The 18,522-nt window shown below is 46.0% G+C and overlaps 1 protein-coding gene across 1 annotated transcript in view; it reads right to left on the bottom strand.

Annotated features, from left to right (window-relative positions):
• CFAP54 (cilia and flagella associated protein 54) overlaps positions 1-18,522 on the bottom strand; it is a 3,669,934-nt gene that overhangs the window by 1,319,696 nt on the left and 2,331,716 nt on the right. The gene's annotated exons all lie outside the window — the stretch shown is intronic.

The following is an 18,522-nucleotide window of genomic DNA, read 5'->3' as shown; positions in this document are numbered from 1 at the left end:
GCAAGCAATGCAACCCCAGCAGCCTCAGTATCAGGGCAGTCCATAGTATCACAAAGGACGTCATCACAGCAAAGACAAGAACAAGAGTGGCAGTCAGGACAGTTCCTGTTCCAATTGAATAACAAGCCAGTGAGAATTATACGCCCAGATACACCAGAGAGTCAACAAAGTGGAGACCAGGGTGAAAGACAAGGAAGTGGACCCAAGGAAAACTGGGAGGATAATAACGAGCTAGAGTCAGAAATAGAGGAAATATGGGACGATTTAGATGAATACGAAGAGGCAGCTGCCGCGGAAGGTTCCCCACTACCAAACCACCGTTACCCAGAAACACTATTGCCACCATTATGGCAAGGTAGATTAAGACAACGAACAGGGAGGATAGGAAACATATTGGTAAGTAAAACGAAAAAAGGGAAGACAAGCATAACGGGAAAGAAACAAAAACTACAAATGCCACTGATAAATAAAGGAGCAGGTAGGCCAAACTACATTCCGTGGGCCCAAATGGACAAAACCAACTTGTTAAAACTCCTCCCCCCGCTGACGAGAGGGGCAGGTAAGTGGATACATATATTTGAGAAAAACACAGCAGGCGTGCCGTTAGCTATAGGTGATGTAAAAAGTCTATTAGTTTCAGCAATCGGGGAACAAGCAGACACAATCTGGGAAAGGGCAGGGTTCCCGGGAGTAACGATGAGCTGTGACCGACACGATGGATCACCATTTAACAATGTTCGAGCACAAGTGTGGGATGCATTGCAGCGTGCATTTCCAGACGTTCCAGATTTACATGCAGTGATGCAGTGCACGATGGAGGAGAACGAGGATCCTGCGCAATTCATTTTGCGAGTGCAAGACTTATGGAGAAGCAAAACTGGTACGGCATGGAATCAATCAACAGCTTTATTCTATTTTATCATCCAAAAGGTGTTGCCGAAAGAGGTGCAGAAGGCCTTGGACAAAATAGCTGGGATCGAAGCCAAAGGGTGGCCTGAAATTCAGAGCATAATTGTACACCACTGGAGGAGGATCAAAGAGAAGGAAAAGGAGATCACGCAAAAGAGGCTAGCTGACGAAGCAAAATTAGTACAGACGAAATTAGTGAAGGTCGCTGCCAGTGCAACAGCAGACAGAGGAAATGAAGGAGAGGAAAACGCGGAAGGAAAGCCCGTTGGGATAGCAGCGCAGTGGGTTGGAGAGGACCAAGGACAGTGGAACGGAGAGGAACAGCCAGGCCAAGGATCGCAGTGGCAGAACAGGCCGGCCCAAGGAAGAGGTGGGTACCGCGGGCAAATGGGAGGATACGGAGGAATGGGAAACAGAGGGTATGGTGGGCAAGGACCAACGGGAGGACAACAGAGGTTGTGTTGGAATTGTGGAAGATGGGGACATTATTAACGAGATTGTAGAATGCGACCATCAGGGTATTTTCAACAGCAACAACAGCCCATGAACAATGAACAGGGGTGGGGCTGCCCACACACAGGTAGCCCTTGTGGAGCGCCAATGGGGACGTGGGGACAATAGGATCAATACTGCTATGACCCCCAAATGCAACAGAGACAGCCAGCCCCACAACAGCAGCAACAGCAGCAGCAGCAGCTACAACAGCAAAACGCACTACAGCCCATGGCAAGACAAAACCCAGTTGGGAACATAAACAATAACCCTTTTGCAGCGGCCGCAAACGGCGCCCCTGCACCATTTCGATGAAATAATAATATCAAGTCCAAATGCACATGTGGTCAGATGCAAGACAGTGAACCCAGCCACCATCATTACAGAGCCATGCACAACTGAAGATTTACAGGAACACGATTGTAGCACATATGAGGGAGAGGGCGATGACATTCCCAAACCAAGTGAAAACGCCCTTACAGTAGGAGAAATTTATTTTATAGACGGGTCAGCATCCATAAACTCAGAGACAGTAGAAAAGCATGTGGGGATGGCGGTAGTGCGCATGGAAAAAGACACATACGAAGTAATTGTTCAAAAATGCCTCCCCTCACACTACTCTGCAGAAGCAGCCGAACTGACTGCACTAATCAGTGCGTTACACACAGCCAAAGATTGTGCCGTGACCATATATTCAGATTCAGTTTATGTCACCACCACAGTTCACTCAGGGCTATCACGTTGGCGAAGGAGAGGGTTCAGAAGAGCAGATGGGTCCCCTGTACAACATGCCACGCTGCTTAATGAACTAATAGAAGCTTTAGCAGAACCATCGGTAGTAGCGGTGGTTAAATGCCAAGCCCATACCAATAACACAGACGCTGTCTCATTGGGGAACGCGGCAGCCGACGCAGCAGTGAAGGAGGCCTCGTACTTCAATAAGACACCAACATCAGAGTACATTGTAAAAACAACCACAGCAGAACAACCAGCAGAAGCATACAATAACACACCCATAGCACAGTTGATAGAACTCCAGAGAAGGGCCCCACCGGAAGAGCAGGAGTTGTGGGGCAAACAATGGTGTAAGCAATCAGCCACAGATCTCATTTGGAAACAGGAAACGACAGGCAAGGTAGTGATGCCCGTAGGATTATTAGAAGTAGCATTCCAACAACTGCATTACCCAGCTCACGTTGCAAAACAACACATTGCCTCAGATATTCAAGAGGATTGGTTTGTTTCTAATCTACACAAATATTTGTCTAAATTTGTGATTGAATGTATTACATGCCAAACTTACAATTCAGGAATGACATTACAAACCCTGCGTGGCACTTTGCCCCGCCCTACAGGTCCATTTAGAGAAGTACATATCGATTAGGCCGATATGGGAGAAAGATGTAATGGAGCAAGATACTTGATTGTGGTGGTATGCCCTTTTTCACGGTGGGTAGAAGCGGGCCCCTGTCCCCATCCTGACGCAAAATGTGCTGCCAAGTTCCTTGTGCGAGAAGTATTCTCGCGGTGGGGAATATGTGACGTGATCCGTTCAGACAACGGCACGCACTTTGTGAATGACCTCTTCAAAGAAGTCACCTCCCTTCTGGGGGTGAAACACAAATTATGTTCGATTTATCATCCAATGGCCAATGGAGTTGTGGAGAGGATCAGCGGGCTGCTCAAAAGCAATTCATTGAAATTATGCAGCACGTTGAAAAAGAATTGGGTATATTGTCTGCCCCTAGCACTGTTCCAACTCAGAAACCAACCATGCAAGGATCATCATTTAAGCCGCACGAAATAGTGACGGGAAGAAGAATGCACACACCGCCCTCCCCTGTTAGGAGGGTGTCTGATGCACACAGGGCTGCCACAGTGCTGGGAGAAGATTTTAAGGAATACCTAACACAGCTAACACGCGCAGTACGCAGCATAGCAAAACAAATTGTTTCACCATTTACTGAAGATGTAGCAACAGACACCTCCATGCCGACAGCAGACAGCCCGGAGGGGCCTTTAATGCCAGGGGAGCAGATTCTTGTTAGAAATTTTGTAAGAAGGTGGAATTCACCAAGATTTCATGGTCCATACACAGTGGTGTACAGCACCCCAACTGCAGTTAAAGTTACGGGGTTAAAGTACTGGGTGCACCTCTCAGACGTGAGAAGGGCACACAGTGTTACACCTCCCAAAATGAAACCGATTGTGTGGAAGCCATCACTGGCACAGGTTGACATGATGAAAATTGCAACTTAGACAGGGAAAGTATAGGGGAAAAGCAACGGTTTTATATATTTTCTCTCTCTCTCTCTCTCTCCCTCTCTCTCTCTCTCTTTCTTTCTTTTCTTCTCATATAAATCGTTTTATTTTTTCTATTTTTTCCTCATTATTTCCATGATGAAATGAAAAGAAATTGTTAAATGCCTAACTGAGTAAAGAAATGAAAAAGAATGAACAATTGCGATTATGTTTCTTTTCATATGACTTAACGAATTTGTCTCGCCCACATAGGTTCAACATGAGCCAATGCGACGAAATGGCTGAGCAAGCTGAAATGTTAGATAGAAATAGGGATGCCACTAGGGCCAGTAGTTTAAATAATTTGGAATGTGTTATAAAATATGCTGCCATACTATTTGCAATAATGATGTTTTATCTTATTTGGTATAATCTTGTTTTATAGGTGGCAAATTAAATGAACAAAGGGGGGAGCGGAACTGATATGACAAAACCAGGGTCTAAACTAATATGGACTGAAGCAACGGCTATTTTAAAGGACACTAATAACTTTGAATTGAATAGTAAAAATATAACGTTGCCCCTTGTACAATTGCACGTAAACAAAACTGCTATTCCATTGTTGAATAATACTGGAGCCAAGGAAATAGAGCTTGGATGGAATATAAATGATGATTACTATTGGTTAACTAATTCCAGAAATACAAGCATGCGTACACACACTGCACCAGAAACCAGTACTGAATACACACATGTCACCATGAACAATATAGATGAAGCATGGTCTAGAATATTCCCGCTGCAATATCCACGAGTTGGTACCCAATTAAAAAACAGAAGGAGGAGAAAAAGGGGGGTGGGAAAAAAACAGATAAGATATTTACCATAACCTAGAGTTAGATGAAATAGAGGACCCCCGACACCCTGACCAATCAAAAAGATGGTATTCAGACATGAGCACTGCAGCAAAGCAAGCAAGTAACGAAAGTTGTTACATGTGCTCACTTATTCCTCACGCAACTGGAACCCCAAAAATGTTAATCCCACAGGAAGTACCCTTGTCCGAGGCCCAATGTTTAATTCATCTGACGCTGTGCAGAATAAAAAAGACATTTCAAGCACACACAGTCACTATGGAAAAATTGGAAAACGAACAAACTTGCACCAGCAGACGACAAGGAGTAATCTGCCTCCAGGAGCCATTTTTCGTTATAAAAGGGACAAGATATGCAGATGACAAGTGGCATGATGAAACGATTGAATGCAAAGCTGAGGGGCTTCGAGGGCTGCCAGATGAAACATACGAATGGGCAAAAGAAATGTGCATCCCCATCTGGTCACAGCATATCACCAAGCTGACATGGGTCACACCCCTGGAGAGACCCATAAAGATTCAAAAGGAAATACTGCACAAACTTTGCTTCCATGGAGAAAGGAAGGTGAACATGGGAACCGTGCGACAGTGCAATAAGACTTTAATAATGCCAGTTATGAAAAAAGGCACTTCCGCATTAATGGACATATACTGGATCTGTGGCAAACGAGCTTACCTGCATCTCCCAGCATCCTGGAGGGGCACTTGTGCCATAGCCACACTTCACTCAGCACTAATGGTGATACCAGAGAGCCACGTCCAGTTTACAGCAAGGCCTTCGGCCGACACATCGACAGCGGGGCAATCGGCTGAACCATCGACAGCGCCCGATGAGACAATCACAGAGCCCCCAGCATACGAACTATTGTCAGAAGAAACCTTGAAAACCAAATTGTCAAGCAGCAAAAGATCCAATTATATTTCGTCCAAATCGTCAGAACTCCTTGCTAAAATCCCACAACAGTATAAGCTTTTCTCATCTGCAGAAACATTCTTTGCATCGTTCCTAGCACCAGGCGTTCAAGCAAGGGCAAACGCGAAATGGCTGCAAATAACACGCTGGGAGCTCATCCAGCTGGACAACGACACTGAAGAAGGATTCAACATCATAAAAATAGAGCTCCGTGCACTGCGCCTGATGACGATGCAAAACAGATATGTCTTAGATCTTATCACAGCGATGGACGGTGGTGTTTGCAAAAAAATTGGAGGGGCGTGTTGCACGTTCGTACCAACTTCCGATGCTGATAACGGGACACTGTCACATGTGATAACAGCAGTGCATAATTTAGGAGAAAGAATGAGAGCAGAAGGTGGAGTAGACAACAACACGTGGTTGGACAATCTGTTCAGCTGGATACCATCATGGGTGAACATTGCAGCAAAGATACTCATTCCCATCATAGTCTTTCTTCTCCTAATATTCTGTGTGTGCCAATTGGGACTAAGATGCTGTGAAAATAATATGCCTAATTCAGCAATGATGATGGTAACTGTGGGCCGACAGACAACGGTGGCTACCATGATAGATGCCCAAGTACAAACTGGAGAATACACCACACCACAGTATAGGATGACCGCCATCTATAGACAGTATGGGGACGTAGTTGATAATCTACATTACACTACCATTAGAGAACCAAAGAACTTGCTGTGGTATAACAAGGTTTGGATAGATTTAGATGGTGATGGTGGGATATACTTAATGGTCACCCCAGAAGAATACGCAAGAAGAGGTAACAGCTTAAGAAGTGTGTGTAAAGCATGGATGCCAATAAAGGGTACACCTGCTTGGGATGAGGCTGTGGCTGAAGCTGAGCGCTACCGAAGGGAGAACGGAAAGAACGAGATAAAGTAGTTTGTTACTTTAGATGTAACGAAAGGGGGGGATGTATGGGAGCGAGGGGTCCTCAGGCCCCCTCGCGTCATACGCTCCTCAGTACAAGGCTTGGACCACGTGCCCCCGGTAGTGGGATTGCCCCTTGCCCTTATGTGAAGTTAACCATGGTTGACTGCTACATAGATGGGACTACTGAGCAAGACACGGGGCATCCATCTTTTGTGCCCCCTTTCGACTCCATCTTGGGTAAACAGGCCTCACTGCGATAGTACAGCAATGCTCAGCTCCCCTTCCACCGCAGCAGCCAAGGACAGAGACACACACAAGGCGCGCAGACAGCTGGCTGGCCCCCACCCTTGCACTCCCCCTGCGAAGGAAAGCTCTGCGCTTCCATTCTCACGCTGAAGCTGGTGAAAGTTGCAAGAATCAATATGCTACAGTTTTCTTCCTCTGAGATCACTGTTCGTCTGAGAACCGGCATGTGAACCAGAATGAGCTAAGCACTTTCTGCTCGATTCGTCCTCATAAATGTGCAAGCCACCCACCCCCATTAGAACAATTTATTGCCATCCTGACCCTGCACCCCCTGTAAGGTATTTCTTTCAAGTGCCAGACCCTCGCCTGTGCTGCGAAACCCACCCAATACACTCCTTACTAACCTTAAGCATTTTTACTACTATATATGTTTTTACTTGTACTAATGAGTTTGAAACCTAAGAAAAGATGCGAAACACAGCCTGATTCTTCTACATACACAATAAAGGTCAAGGCCTTCAATTAAAGCCACCAATGACCCAATTGTACTGACAATAATCATTGTGTGTGACTTATGTAGAAATGTGACAAATAGCATAACATGTTTTAAATAATTTGTTATTTAGTATGTAACATATTAGCTTAGGTAGTGACCACAGTGACCGGACCCTGACCTGCATGGAGCACAAGATGTTTGACGTCCGTCAGCTACTCAGCCAACCAGGAGTAAGAGATGCTACCCACACCTACAGCACCACACCGCCTGGCCAATCGGGTCCATTTAGCATTTTTTGTTAGAGTTACTTTGACTAATATAAATATGAATAAGATGTAATGAGATTGGAAGAGTTTTTTGGGTTATTTCCTAGCTGGAGAAATAAACCATCCTTTGAACTCTTGCAGCCGGGTCTCAGTGCCTCTTTCCCCGACAAGGGGTTGTGTTTGCTTTTTTATTTTTTCTCTCACACGTAGTAAGACAGGGAAAGGCACCTACATTTTCATAGCAGAAAAAAGCATATTTCCAGTTCTTCTCCATTTTGCAGGTCTGTGCTTCCAGTCTGGTGATGTTTTGGCTTTCAGTGGTTCGATGGCCTACAGAGATGGTTCGTTTCTTGGCCAGTTAGAGTGGTATTTTGATTGGGACTAGGCTGTCATGAACATGATTTGTGCTTCAATAGGGGTAAACAATGCAGTACCTTGAGAATGGGTTTAAGTAGTTGAAATGTCTTATACCTGTGATAAGGCATGCTGCAGCATGCTGGACATCTTTCAGAGGGCCCACAGTGGACTCTATTATAAATGAATGGGTGGAGGAGGACCAAGGATTGAGAGTCTTAGTGGTGGTGTGTGTGTTATATGCCTGATTACTCTTGGGGAAAGGGAGTGGACATGCAGTGAGAGTGTAGTGCAGAGGAGTTTCAGATGAACGGGTTGGAATAGGCAGATTGGTCATTAAACAGAGTGGGATGACCTGCAGCACCAACGCTTTCAGGGGTGACTCCTGCTAGTTTAGGTTGGTCTTGCTCCATGGGATCATTAATCCACTGTCTTGTATGATGAATCCTGTGGAGTCATCACCAAACCACAGCCTAAAGTCTCCTCCCAGGTTGCCGGGGGAAGGCAGCCACTACCTGATCCTATGCCAGGGGGTGGTATCAGGGGGCAGGGGGACATTGGAGGAGATGCCAATCAAGAGGAAGTGGTGACTCCAATAGGACACTGAAGATTTATAAGAAATAATTCCCAGATATTTAAGGGCATACTATCTATGTTCCAATTCCTCTAACATCAAGGTTCAAGAACCCTGTTATAAAGAGTCAGTTAAACAGAGTCAAGTTGGTACCTTAGGGGCTCAGGAATGGAAGAAAAAACCATTTGATTTCGTGATTCTACCCTAAAGAAAAGCTCTGACCCTAATGTGAAACCGCAGACTCTTTATCCAGACCCTCCTTAGTCTGGTAACTCTTATTCTATATAAAAAAAACATCTAATTTCATTGAGAATAAAAGAAAACAACTAACACCGCGAAGTACTTGCAAAGCACTGTTGGCTGCCGGCTGTGTCGTCACTTTGCCCTGGGATTTGGACTTGGGACTTTGCCTACTTTGCCTTGCTTCACTACTTGGAGCACGGCCGGACTTTCCTCTCAACGAGCCCTCGACCGGAGGACATCCTTTTTGGTTGAACCGAAGTGCCTGACTCAAGGTGACTGTTTGCATATGGACTTGAATTATTGACCTTGAGTGATCATTTCGTGGGGTGCCTGCCGGGCTGTGTGCCCACTGACTCTTGCTGGGTTGGGTGGCCTAACGGGCTGTGTGCCCTCCTACACTTCCTGGGGTGGGTGGCCCTACTGGTGGTGTGTTGCCATTGGGAGTTGTGTTATTGTGGGAGGTCCCACCGTTTTGAGCGCCCTACCACAGACCTCTAATCAGCCTGCTTTCTTTTCCTTTTTTTGAAGGAGTTTCTGTAGGAAGCGGGCCCGCCCCCTGTGAAACCCCGCTCCCCTTCGAGCCTCCTTTTCAAGCAGCCTCTGGCGCACCCGCGCCGCGCACCGCGAAGTACTTGCAAAGTACTGTTGGCTGTTCGCGGGTCGCGGGGCGCTTTGAGGCGGAGGTGTGGTGCTTGTCACACCGTAAGAAGGGCTGGTGGCGATTCTCGCTAAGGGGCTCTTTGAGGTATGCCACTAAATTGAACCAGTAGTTTGGAAATACTTATTTGTGTGCTAGCAAGGAAGGCGTTTGTCTAGAGTAGAAGCACAGAGGGGCTATTCTATACTTCCCCTATGTTTTTTGGTTCCTCCCTGCCGACAGGAGACTGTGGGCTAAAAGCCTTTGATCCCGTCGGTTAGAGGTGCTCGCTCTATCATTTTGAAGTATTGTATGTTTACCATCGTAAGTGTACAGTTCCAGGCATCCTGTAAACGCTTGGTTGCCGCTTGCTGTCACATGCGACTTTGTTGTCCCGTCAGTTCCAAATAGGGACGATTTCTTTGCCATATGGTACAGAGTAAAGTTTCACACTTTAGCTAGCGTTGGACACCACTTCTTTCTGTTTGGAGTTGTTACATTGGCTAGTGACTTTTACCTAAGCATTTCTTGTCACTACTGTGGAAGGTGGTGTTTTGTTCTCTCCTCCGGCTACATTGTGTATATACAAACGGGCGGGGTACTACAATTCGTACCTGAGGTGCGTCTAGTTTTCTAGTATGAGCCCAATTCTTAGAAGTGGATGCAAAACAGGTTCCACTGCGAAGACAAACAAGAATCACACGGGGAATAGAACCCCTAGCAATTCCCTCCCATCACCAACCGATACTAGAAAATCCTCCGTAAAAATGTCTAATTTTCAAGTGGAGAGCATCACTAGGGTGGTTCCGGACGAAGTTTTTGTTAGCAATGCTGTAGTCCCCCCGTTAGAGAATTCTATTTCTGCCTCTGGGCTTCCCAATTCCTTGGCTCAGCCAACATTTACCGTACAAGATGCTAATGACATGGATGGGGTGGTGGGTGATGTAGATGTGTTTTCACAGGACCCAAATTGTGCCCTGACCCATAAACAAGGAGGTCTTTCTTACAATTTAGACACCTCTATGATGGCACCTAATGTAATTAGTGAATTAGCAAAAAGAGTGCACCTCTCTCTTGGCCCCTCTTCTCCTGCCTCGAGCTTGTTCCCTTTCCGGGAACAAGTACACTTCCACCTGCCAACAGAAAGAAGCATAAATATTGATGTCAAGCAAACAGACGAGGCTGTAATGACGTTGGTAAAAGGTTTGCAAGCAATGCCTGTGCCTCATTATGACAACTTTCTAGTTGACGAGGGTTTGCCAACAGGGATGTTTCTTCCACCTAGAATCGACCCTTATTCCCTTTGAAATGAGGATGCTGATTTATCTGCTCCGAAAGGGGAAGCTAGATCGGCATCTACTCCTGAAGATTCTTCTTCCATTACCCATCAACATGAATCTTTTAATTTTCCCGTCATCTCCCGCATACTTAACTTGTTAGACAAGGGGCATGAACTCACCCATTATTCAATAAGGGAGATGCAGAGTTCGCTAGGATCCATGAAAGACAAGATGTCAAAATTGGAAGGCTATATATTAGCTGACAAGCAATCCAAAGCCTTCTATCTGGCTCAATTCGAAAAGATGCTGGCAAACGTCAATTCCACCCTGCGACCCTCGCGAGATCACATTTTGACCTGTTCACAAGGTACCCAAACTGACTTTGGAATTCATCTTGCCTTCATGCCTCAACGATCCTACTCACAAGTATTGCAGGGAGATAAGAGAGTCACCTTAGATTATGGGGATTCAGAGGCCATTGACCTTTTTGAATTAGCTAAATTACAGCATGATCGGCTACTGCAGGTGGAACAACTCCTGTATAAGATGGCTGGGACCCCACCGCTCCAGAAAGGACTTGCTTTTTTTACCAAGAGTCCTGAGCTGTACAGGAGAGTGTCGTCCCTCCGGACAGTCCTTCGGTGTTGACGGTGCTTATTGATCACCTGGTCACGAACTCTATTGTGGATCCTATTGCGACGTTGGAAGTCGAAGAGGGGCCGGTGGAACATGAAGGAAGGCATTTCATCTCTCGCAAGGCAAGAAAGTATTTTTTACGAGCCCAAAAACGTCTCAATCAGACAAAGGCCATGCAGAGAAAAGTAGCCATCAATGCTCCCCCATGTAGGCAAGGGCAGATGCCCCTTGTACCCTGCTTACCACCTACTGCTAACAATCTGAGTAACAACAACGATTTGGGTTTAGACTTGGGGGATCTCGACGAGGAAAGTAGGAAACAACTGCAGATTGCAGCCCTAAAAAGCGGGAATGTGCAGATCACCGCTGGTGCCGTTCCTAAGACACCAACAGCAAAAACGCAACCGCTACTGCACTGTTTCTTTCCAAGTATCGAATCGAGAAAAGTCCTTACTAGACAGCCAGTTGGCACAAAGGTGCCTCCGGTTGCAAGCCCTGCACCTGCCCTAGAGCCCACCGAATCTCCTCCTGGTGCGCAGGTGAGTGAATCGGTCGCCCTGCCAGCCATTGCTGCTGCAAGCTTAGCATGTCCCTACGTGCCCCCGTCACGTTCAGCCGGAGGTCATGAGGCTGATGTTGCAATTTTGGCAGAGGCTGCCATCGATAGGGAAGCACATGAAGACCTGGCCCAGCATCCCAAGTCTGCCAAGTTGCCGTCGGACTTGATCCGGCATGGTGCAGTTGGGAATCTGCAGAAGTGCCCAGCCCCGGCAGCAGAGACCGCCAATGAGGCTTTGCCTTTTGCACAAACGCCCAAGGATATAAAATTAATCATTGGGTGGTCTAGTAACCCCGAGATTAATGGCCCTGCTTGGATTAATAGGTCATTCCTGATTAACTCTTTCTTTCAGATTCCAGCCTTAAGAAATCTATCACCCAAAGACCGGGATTGGGTTAAGCTGGCGACCCATAAGAACCACAGAGTGCTCTGCAGAGTGCAATCCCAGATTATATCCAAAATGCTTTTGGAGTTCGCAGATGATTTTTACTTAATTGGGCTTGTTCCGCGTCTGTTTTTGGATATGGAAAGTGCTTGGGACTTTCTAGATTGGGTACCCGAACCGCCAAAAGAATGCCCCGCAGAACCCGCTGCAGTCCTTTTTGAAGCTCACGCTCACCAACTAGCTGTAAAACTGGCCTCGCTTAACCAAACACTTAGTGGTTTAGCGTGGTTGGAGCCCTTGCTAAAAGTGGCGGCAGTCATAAAAGGGCCTACTTCTGAATCATAACTGCACAGTCTCTCTGTTGCCTTGTGGAATTGCTGTGGTTTAAGCAATTTCGGGGCATGGCATAGACGGGCTGTGCCCGACCAAAAACCTGACATTTTATTTCTGCAGGAAACAATGGCCATGTGCGAACTCTGCCTGGATGGCTATACTTGCTTTTCGGTCCCTGCCTGTCGACATAAATGTGGCCGCCCTGCAGGGGGAATTGCCGTATTAATCAACAATGGCTTGAAGGCAGTGTTAGCCCTTATGGACACCTATGACTCATGCCTATTGGTTAAGGCCTCGTTTGAGCACTGTTCTATCTTGACTCTTTTTCTCTTGTCAATTTATTGGAATCCAAAGGCGGTGTTGTTGAACTCGCTTTTAGAAGATTTGGATCGTATGTTGGGTCTTGCTGCAGTCAGGTGTCCCGATCATGAAATTGTCATTGGAGTTGATTTGAATTCTTATCTGCCCCTTAACAATCTTGCATTGCCTACTTCCAACTCCTCCGCCTACGCCCAACAAGCCCGCTGTAGAGGAGATACCTTGGCACTTTTTTTTAAGGAAAGGGGGATTTATCCTATACAACTTGCGAATCATTCAAGTAGATCTTCCTGGAGGCGTAGTCAAGCTGCATCTCTCATTGACTATTTGCTGGCCTCTAGTGCGTGCACTGGGCTCCTCGACCCTATCCTTATCCGGGATGTGGGTCTGAGCAATCACCATATGCTGACTTCGTGCCTACACATTAAGCATGTGGCCTACGAGGTTTCAGCCCCGGTTTGTCTGGTCAAAGGCGATAGGCACACTATCTCTGTAAACTGGCATCCGTCAGTGTGCCGGAAATTGGTGTTCCTGGCTAACAGGGACCTGTTAGTGTCCCATGATGATTTTGCCTCTGTGGGTAACATGGAAAAAATCAATGAGATAAATTTAGCAATGATTCATGGGCACCTAGCCAACCTTGTGAAAGACTTGCGCGACAACAGCAACTTGCGTGACTTCCATGTTAATGTCGACACAGTCGCACTACTAAAAAGGCAAAAAAACAGCGAGCTACACAAGCTGAAATGAATGCCGTTGCACATTTCCGGCTACATCAGAGAAAAGAACTACATTGTTGATCGATTTAAAACGCAATTAAAATCTCTTCGACAGGCTGCTTTCACTCTAGCCAAACAAAATATGATCGAGTTGCTATGCAAAAAAAAAACTCGTGACATATGGGCTATCCTAAGAAATACGGCGGGAAAAGTGGATACGCAAATGGATGCGTCCATCACAGGCGTAGAATGGGAGCAATTTTTTCGTTGAAAATATGCAGTCCCTGAAACACAACTTTCGTCGGAAGCGCTGATAATGCAGCTGTCGTTCCCACGTGTTTGTCCGTGGGCTCTTAAAGATATCATATGGGCAATTGCCCAGCTGAAATTTTCGAAAAGCGGCTGGGCCTGACGGGCTACCTCCTTGCGTGTTCAAGGATGATCCAAATTTTTGGGCCAGGTACTTGCTGCCACGCTTCCAGCTGGTTTATGAATCCGGCAGAATTCCTAAATCATGGTTAAGGGCTACAGTGATACCTATTCACAAAAAGGGTGCTTTAAGCAACCCAACAAATTTTAGACCTATCGCCTTAATCGACACAACAGCAAAAATGTTTGCAAAGCTGGTTCTCTGCGAGTTGGAAGCCTGTCTAAGTGCCTCTCCCATTTTAGCAAAAGCCCAAATCGGCTTTCGGAAAGAAATGGGCACCCAGTTAAATGCCTGGACTCTTGCCCATCTTCTACACGCCGCTCCTTCCAAGACTACCGCCACCATATATATGGCAGCATTAGATCTCTCAGCTGCCTTTGATAACGTCTTACGAAATCGTCTGTGGCAGAAGATGCTAACATATGGTATTCCTGCTGCATTAGTAGCAATAATAGCAGCATTACATCAAAACACATCTTACAGGGTCCGTATTAACTCTGAGGGGCTTTTATCAGACATCATCCCCACGTGTATAGGGGTGAAACAGGGGTGCAACTTGGCAGCAGTTTTATTCAATCTCTATCTGGTGGATATCAAGCAGATATGGCTAGGTACCAACTCCTTCCCGGTAGCATTGGGTAAACTTCGGCTACACTGGTTGGCTTTCGCCGACGATGTAATCCTATTCGACAGGGTCCCTTTTGGTCTCCAAAATAAATTAAATACCTTTTATGAGTATTGCACTCTAAACAACATGACCATCAATCCAGCAAAATCTCATATAATGGTTTTTACAGCCAAAAAAAAAAAATACCAAAATTCAACTTTGTGATTAATGAGCTTCCCATTACGAAAAAAGAAGAAATAACCTATCTAGGTTATCACCTGTCGAATGGAACGTCTGTCGGTGCATGGCGCACAGTGTTGAATTTTAAGCTGGCTCCCTTGCTGGCCCAAATGAGAATCATTTTTCGAAGATACTGTAGATTCTCCCTCAGCCCCTTGTTCCAATATTATACCCTGAAGGTAGAACCTATTCTGCTCTATGCAACCGATGTCTGTCTTGTGAACTTGGGGCCTGTTTTAAATTTGCTCCAAGGTAAGTTGTGGAAAACTATCTTGGGTTTGCCTGGTTACCTCCGCAATCCTATCATTCTACATGAACTGGGCCTTTATCCTTTAGCAGACAAATATCAGTGGCGTATGGTAAATACCTTTTGTAAAATGCTTACTCCGCCTCCAAACTCCCTCTCTGAGGATTTTCAAACAATATTAGCTCAGAAACATCCAACTTCGATGTGCGAGTTTAACGCCCGAACACAGGCTATTTTAATCTCATTGAACATGTCACAACAAGACCTAATAGATCACCCGCATAAGGTCAAAATGCGTTTTTTTAAAAATTCATGGGCCCACAATTCGGACTTGATTGGGGGATATTCCGCCTTTTCTATCTATGCCACATTTAGGCAGGCTGTCTCCCCTAGACTACCATATTTATTATGTTGCACTGATAAAGCGGCAAGAAGAACTTACATGCGCTTCTGCTTAGACCTAATCCATAAGGCCTATCGGATCAGGAATTGGTCCATTTATAAGGCCCAGGTACAGTGGGAAGTGTGTAGATTCTGTCTTAAGCCTTCTGAGAGTGAAACCCTGGAACATCTTTTTATGTATTGTGACTTCTTCGACAATCATAGGCGTCGCTGTTTGGGTGCCTTTTTGTATTCACACTCTACCTTTGAACGTCACTTAGTTTGGCTTTGTTGCATGCAGGGTAATACCACCTCAATCATTCTAGCAACAGTTAGACTTGTTCTGCTCATTAAACAACAGCTGCTACAACGCAATTTGGCCTTACGGAGTGTGTAGGTGTCTGAGGAGTTGCATGGAACCTGGCCAAATGTTTGTGTAGTATTTATGAGATAGCCAATTGTTTTCTAGTAGCAGGTGCTGGGGCCATTGTCATCATTTTGATCTTCTTAGAAGTGGTGTCTTTTATGAAGTTGTCTTATACAGTTTCAGTGTAAAATGCTCTCTCTCCTCATGTGGGTACAAAGAAAGCTCCAAGATGCTTGGTGTCTGTTTTCCTCTTTGGTTAAAAAGACCCTACATGGTGCTCATGGGCTTGATTATGTGACAGTCTAAATTTTTTTAAATTTAGTATTTTCTGCTACCCCCTAGAGTTGGAGGCGATTGTGACGGTTGTCTGAGTCCTTTTTTAGGCTTTTATGTGTTATGTATGTGTGATTATTGTTGTTTTGTGTCAAGATATATAGTATTGATTTGTTTTTAACATTTGTAATACTTGATTTTAAGATGTAATATGTGTAAAGGTGTAAATTAATTTTGCTACCAATACAAATTGAAATAAAAAAAGAAAAAAAAAAAACTATTCACTCATTCTCCTAAGGACTTAAATTCCCAGAATGCCAGAAGTACTGGGACGAAGAAGAGGAAATCAGAGGCAGTGGGGCCTCAGAAGTGTGAATATTCAAAGGTGCAGTCTAATCATTCCCAATTAGAGCACCTGAACTGGATATTTAAAGCTTGGGATTAAACCCAGCTGAGGTGGTGATGTTGCAATGAAGATAAAGCCATCCATGGAGCAGCCAAGGAGAGAAGCCCGCCAACAGAAGTCACCCAACGGGTGAGAATCAGAATTTCAGAGCATGCGCAGCGGAAGACGGCGTTATAAGAAGCAGCCCAGCTGTGAAGCAGACGTGTTACCGAAGCAGCGTGAAGCAGACTGGAGAAGCCTAAAATCAACAGAGCTTCCTTGGCTCCCAGAGACTGTGCATAACTTACCTGAGGCCTGCCAAAGCAGGAAAAGAGACAGATTGACGTCCGAAGCAACACAGCGAGACCTGACAGCCAGGGGGAGCCGGCATGAAGAACCAGTGAATGGTCATAGAGTGAATGCTGACACTGGGGTGCTCTGTGGAAGAAAGCTGTCACAACTTAACACATAGGCATTGAATTCATCAACTGACCCTCTGCACAGTCACAGTTAAAAAATCACCTCCGACAATGATTGCACATTTGGGGCAATCATGTTTTTCTCTAAAAGGTCTGATAGATTCAAAAGGAATACCTCCAAACTATACTTAGCTGGATTCCAGTAAATAGTAACAATCAACAATTACCACTTTTTATCCCTGGAGGTAGTTTGGGGTTTGGGTACTTGTCGTGTTAATACGATTCCACAGGTATTCTAATTAGACCCATCGCTTTTCTACTCGCATGCAGTTCCTCATTTACTGCTAGAGCGTCGCTGGTCCCGCGCCGGAGCTGAGGTTTTCAGAGACGCAGTTATTGTGACTCTGCAGTGTTGCCCCCGGGAGGCTGCTGTTGTGTTGTTCTGTGGGGCAGGACACGTTGCCCAGACACCCGCCGTTCTCGCGGTGCCTGCCAGGGTACACCAGTAGTCCGTCGGCACCACTGCCCTCCTCAGGTAGTCGTCTCTGTTTTGGCGTTAAGGCTGCGTCCCTGTCCAGATCTTGCTGTCGTGTTCAAGCCGCCAAGGGTACTCCCACACCTTCTCGCTCACAATGTGGGTGCAGGGGGGCTTTAAGAAGCTTTCTCCAGCGTGGTCAGATTGTTTGTGTCGCTCTGGACGCTGTATTTACCAGGATATTCGTGAGTCCTAGGTGGAGCTCACAGGAGAGCTGCCATCTCGGTTGGGATCTCTAGCGCCCTCCCTGCAAAGTCAAATTTACCTAGACTATCCCAGATTGCAAGGCATCTCTGTCGTAATGCTGTCACCTGATTCCAACCTAGATCCCACCTCCCCATGTTCCATCCCTCCAATGTCCGCCTCAAAATGTGCAAGCAAGTCTAATAGCTCCCCCCCCCGAAGCCCTCTCATCTTACCAATCGCCTCCCCTCGCACGATCACTGTGAGCCCAGCAGACCGCCACCCTCCGCCCCCCCAGGCACTGAAGCTAATCATCTACACCCACACGGAAGTTAACCGGCCATACCTATACAGGACACACCAGTCCCATCACCCCACGCCTTGAGAAAGAACTATAGTTGAAACACATGTCGGCACTCTAGCAAATGCAAACAGCATATGGCATATATTCAACTGCACGCAGAGATGTCTGCCAAAAAAATGGCAAAATGTATACAAAATAGTAACAGAAATTATTGAACATTAAACTCGACCAGTCTCAAGCACACAACGGTGTCCTGTATCATTAGAGACTTAATACAGGATATGAAAATACCAATTGGCAACACACATTGGCAGCACCACAGTAAAACAGTGTTCCAACCCCAACCTCGTACACACCTTGCAGGCCTCCCACAGAGTGCCCCGTCTGGTCTATGCTGCACGTATTAGTGTCAAAGAAATTAACTATTACCTCTCCTAGATATTCCCGAAAGGTGACATCCAGCAGTGCCTCCGACCGCAGCCGCCAGGTGGGAACCGGTGGTCTGCCCGACCTCCCTCTCCACGTGACCATCAGTGGAGCGTGATCAGGGAGAATCCTGGCCTGATACTCTGCGTCAGTGAATTGCCCCAGTATTTCAAGTCCAGTAAAACATAATCTATAGGAGTGTGCAGCCTGTGAGCAGCAGAAAAATGTGAATAGGAGTGGTCGGACTCATGTGTAGCTCTTCATATATAAATCAGTTCCGGATCTCCCAGTAACTTCTTCAAAGCTCTCGCCGG

Source organism: Ambystoma mexicanum, chromosome 12 (assembly GCF_040938575.1).
Source record: "Ambystoma mexicanum isolate Mex_15411 chromosome 12, UKY_AmexF1_1, whole genome shotgun sequence".
Taxonomy (NCBI): Eukaryota; Metazoa; Chordata; class Amphibia; order Caudata; family Ambystomatidae; genus Ambystoma; species Ambystoma mexicanum.
Note: the sequence above shows the minus strand (reverse complement) of the source record. Positions and strands in the feature narration are given on the sequence as shown.